Raw genomic sequence first — 4,798 nt, 5'->3', positions numbered from 1 at the left:
AAAATAAATTTCAATTCACCTATAGATCCAACACACTTTAAAATGGATAGAGAAAATTTTTTTAACTGTATTAGGATAAAAACACTTCCTATTAAGCCTCAGGTACCATGGCTTAAAGAGTACATACAGAATTCTCAACACAATGTTTCCTTGCAGAAGAAGTAGAAATCCACCCGAGCAGGGTGGCTCACGCCTGTAATCCCAGCCCTTTGAGAGGCCGAGGCGGGCGGATCACCTGAGATCAGGAGTTCGAGACCAGCCTGGCCAACTTGGCGAAACCCCATCTCTACTAACAATACAAAAATCAGCCAGGCGTGGTGGCAGGCACCTGCAGTCTCAGCTACTTGGAGGCCGAGGCAGGAGAATAGCTTGAACCCAGGAGGCAGAGGTTGCAATGAGCCAAGATTGCTCCACTGCTCTCCAGCCTGGGCAATAGAGCAAGACTCCATCTCAAAAAAAAAAAAAAAAAAAATAGAAATCCATCTTCCAGAAATCCTCTTTAAGAATGAGCCACTGATAAACACTATATATTGATAACTTTGTATCATAATTCATTCGTGGAGTTTTTAGCCTTTTACAATAATTAATTTACATCAGGTTTTCCAAATTACTTACATTTGCAGGATTTCTTTCCAGTGGGAGTTTTCTCATGATTTTTAAAGTAAATATTAAAATGGAAAACTTTCCTATTTTCCATATTACTAAGGTTTCCACCCAGCATTCATTCTTCTATTTTATAATGTCCATCTCCAGCGTGCATTGCGGTGTGTCTTTGAATGGAGATGACAGCAAGGAAAGCATCCCCACATTCTGTATATTTATAGGATTTTTCTCCAGAGCCCTTTCCCATGTTAGAAAGCAACTGAGAACATTAAATGCTTTACCATATGTTTTACATTTAGGGGGTTTTCTCCAGTGTGAGTCCTTTTATGATTTTGAATGGAACCAGGACATCTGAAGCCTTTACTACACTTTTTATATTCTTTGAATTGTTTTCCAGGGTGGGTCTTTTCATGTCTTTAAAGAAAACTGGGAAAATTGAATGCATTCTGTACATCCACAGGATTTCTCTCCTGTATAAATGAGGTTCTTTCTTTCCTTTTTCTTTTCTTTTCTTTTTTTTTTTTTTCTGAGGCAGAGTCTTGCTATGTTGGCCAGGCTGGAGTACAGTGATGTGATCACAGCTCACTGCTCACTGTCACCTCCATCTCTCAGCTTCAAGCAATCCTCCTGCCTCAGTTTTCTGAGTACTTGAAACTACCAGCACATACCACCCGACCCAGTTAATTTTTTTTCTTTTTTCTTTTTTGATACAAGGTCTTGTTATGTTGCCCAGGCTGGTCTCAAACTGCTGGACTCAGATGATCCTCCTGCCTCAGTCTTTCAAAGTACTGGCTGCACTGGGCAAAATGAGTTCTCTCCTGTAGTCAAAGGTAATTTTAAAAACTGAAGACTTGCCCACATTGTTTACAGTCATAGGGTTTTTGTTTAGTGTGAGTCCTTTCATGTCTTCCAAGGGAACTGCACCACCCAAAGGTCCTACCACACCTTCTACATTCTAGGATTTTCCTCCAGTATGAGTTTTTTCATGTCTTCAAAAGGAACTGAGATAATTAAAGGTTCTGCCCCATGTATTACATTCGTAAGGTTTCTCTCCAATATGAGTTCTTTCATGTGCTTGAAGGGACATGGGACATCTAAAGACTTCACCACATTTTTTACATTCATGAAGGTTTCCTGCACTATGCGTTTTTTTGTGTCTTCAAAGGAAACTGGAACAATTGCATCTTTTCCCACATTCCTTACATTCATGAGATTTCTCGAGAACATGAGCTCTGATTTCATATGTCCAAAGGTAAGTTGAAGAAATGAATGCTTTACCACAGTGTTTGCATTGGTAAGGGTTTTCTCCAGTGTAAGTTCTAACATGTATTTGAAAGGAACTAGGGCCAGGCACATTAGCTCACACCTTTTAATCCCAGCACTTTGGGAGGCCAAGGCAGGTGGATCATGTGAGGTCAGGAGTTCAAGACCAGCCTGGCCTGGTTTCACCTGGTGAAACCCCATCTCTATTAAAAATGCAAAAATCAGCCAGATGTGGTGGTGCACGCCTGTAATCCCAGCTACTCGGGAGGCTAAGGCAGGATAATTGCTTGAACCCGGGAGGCAGAGGTTACAGTGAGCTGAGATCGCGCCACTGCACTCCAGTTTGGGTGACAGAGTGAGGCTCCACCTCAAAAAATAAATTTAATTTAATTAAAAATTAAAATGAAAGGAACTGGGACAATCAAATGTTTTTCCACAGTGTTTACATTCACAGCATTTTTCTCCAGTGTGAATGTTTTCATGTATTTGAAAGTAAATGAAAACAGTGAAGGCTCTCACAATTTCTCTACATTTATAGAACCTCTTTCCAGTGTGAGTTCATTGTGAAATAAATACGGAAATTAAGGGCTTTGCCTCATAGCTTGCATTTATAACATCCCTTTCTAGTGCATATTACCATGAGTCTTGGACCACTTCTGGGAGAAATCGAGGCTCTCCCACATTGTTTATGTTTATGGGGCTTTTCTCCATATTCCCCACCACACTCATATTGTTTGTGTCCAGAGTGAGCTCATGTGCCTATGAAGGAATGAATGATGTACAAAGACTTTTCCACGCACACTGCCTTGCATGGTTTTACTCCAGTACAAATTTTCTTGTTCAGATGACAATCTGCTTTCTGGCTGCGGGTTTCTCCACATTGACTCCTTCTTTACATCCACAGAGTCTCTCCACCATATTATTTCTTAGCTTTCTCCCAAGATTTTGGGACAGATTTTCAATGTCCTGGTCTTTCCATTTGATTCCTACAGACACCAGATTCCTGAAGGCTTCCAGCATTGCATTTCTGTAGAGATTCTTCCAGGAAGGTCCCAGCAAAGCCCACTCCTCCTGGGTGAAGTTCACAGCCACATTCTCAAAGCCTACTGAGTCCATTTCCAGCTTCCTGGTGTCCTGGCATCCTCTCTACGATTCAGGCAGACACAGCAGGTCCCATGCAACAGAAGCTGCAGTATCAGGACCACCAGTGGCCTCCCAGAGGAATTGAAATCCCCTAATCTTATTTACAATCTTAAATGCAAAAGTCATAAATAAGTTATTAGAACATTGAATCCTACAGTACATAATATATTATGATTAAAAAGTTCTATCCAGGAATCAAATAATAGTCCAAATTTTAAATGAATTAATTTTTTAAATGAATTTATGTAACTGTGAAACAACATTAATAAACTAAAAGAAAAAATTATATAACCAACTCAAAAGTGCTAAAGAAGGATTTAATAAAATTCAACACTTTATTCAAATTAAGTAAGTTAAAACTTTAGTAGCTCATAGTAGACATTTTTTAAAACTCTGCCCAGCACTCATTCACTCTTTTGTTGGGTTTTTAGGGAACCACCATGAGGTACACTGTATTTTGGGGGTCCCAACGAACCATACCTCCCATACTCACACCTTTGTGTATTTCTCTCTCACATTTACTCTGAACTTGGCCATGTGACCAGTTTGGGCCAAATTAATTTTTTAAAAACTTTTATTTTAGGTTCAGGGGTAATTGTACAGGTTTGTTTTATAGATAAACTCATGTCACGAAAGATTGTTGTACAAATTATTTCATGACCCAGGTACTAAGACTAGTACTCAGTAAGTATTTTTTCTGATCCTCTCCCCCTCACACCCTTCATCCTCAAGTAGGCCTCCACATCTGTTGTTTCCCTCGCTGTATCCATGTGTTCTCATCATTTAGCTCCTACTTACAAATGAGAACATGTGGTTATTTGTTTCTGTTTCTGTGTTAGTTTGCTGAGGATAACGGCCTGCAGCTCCATCCATATTCCTGCAAAGGATATGATCTTGTTATTTTTTATGGCTGCATAGTATTCCATGGTGTACATGTGCCACATTTTCTTATCCAGTCTATCATTGAGGAGCATTTGTGTTGATTCCATTTCTTTGCTATTGTGAATAGTGCTGCAATGAACATGCACGTGCATGTGTCTTTATGATAGAATGATTTATATTCCTTTGGGCATAGACCCAGTAATGGGATTGCTGGGTCAAATGGTAGTTCCGTCTTCAGCCCTTTTAGGGATTGCCACACTGCTTTCCACAATGGTTGAACAAATTTATGCTCCCAAAACAGTATATAAGTGTTCCCTTTTCTCACAACCTTGCCAGCATCTGTCATTTTTTGACTTTTAATAACAGCCATTCTGACTGGTGTGAGATGGTACCTCACTGTGGTTTTGATTTGTATTTCTCTAATAATCAGTGACTTTCTTTCATATGCTTGTTGGCTGCACGTATATCTTCTTTTGAAAAGTGTTCATGCCTTTGCTCACTTTTTAATGAGGTGATTTTTTTTTTCCTGTAAGTTTGTTTAAGTTCCATGTAGATGCTGGATATTAGGCCTTTGTCAGATATAGTCTGCAAAAATTTTCTCCCATTCTGTAGGTTGTCTGTTCACTCTGTTGATAGTTTATTTTGCTGTGCAAAAGATCTTTAGTTTAATTAGATCCCATTTGTCAATTTTTGCTTTTCTTGCATTGCTTTTGGTGTCTTCATCATGAAATATTTGCCCTTTCCTATGTCCAGAATGGTATTGCCTAGGTTGTCTTCCAGGGTTTTTATAATTTGGGGTTTTACATTTAAGTCTTTTATCCATCTTGAGTTGATGTTTGTATGTGGTGTAAAGAAGGGGGCTGGTTTCAATCTTCTGCATATGGATAGCCAGTTATCCCAGTACCAT

The 4,798-nt window shown here is 39.3% G+C and overlaps 1 pseudogene; it reads right to left on the bottom strand.

The window, feature by feature from the left end:
• Window positions 1–1,343: 1,343 nt before the first annotated feature.
• LOC101123778 (zinc finger protein 101-like) lies at window positions 1,344–2,982 on the bottom strand (annotated as a pseudogene).
• Window positions 2,983–4,798: the final 1,816 nt, after the last annotated feature.

The sequence above is a fragment of the Gorilla gorilla genome, chromosome 8, assembly GCF_029281585.2.
Source record: "Gorilla gorilla gorilla isolate KB3781 chromosome 8, NHGRI_mGorGor1-v2.1_pri, whole genome shotgun sequence".
NCBI classification, from domain to species: Eukaryota; Metazoa; Chordata; class Mammalia; order Primates; family Hominidae; genus Gorilla; species Gorilla gorilla.
Note: the sequence above shows the minus strand (reverse complement) of the source record. Positions and strands in the feature narration are given on the sequence as shown.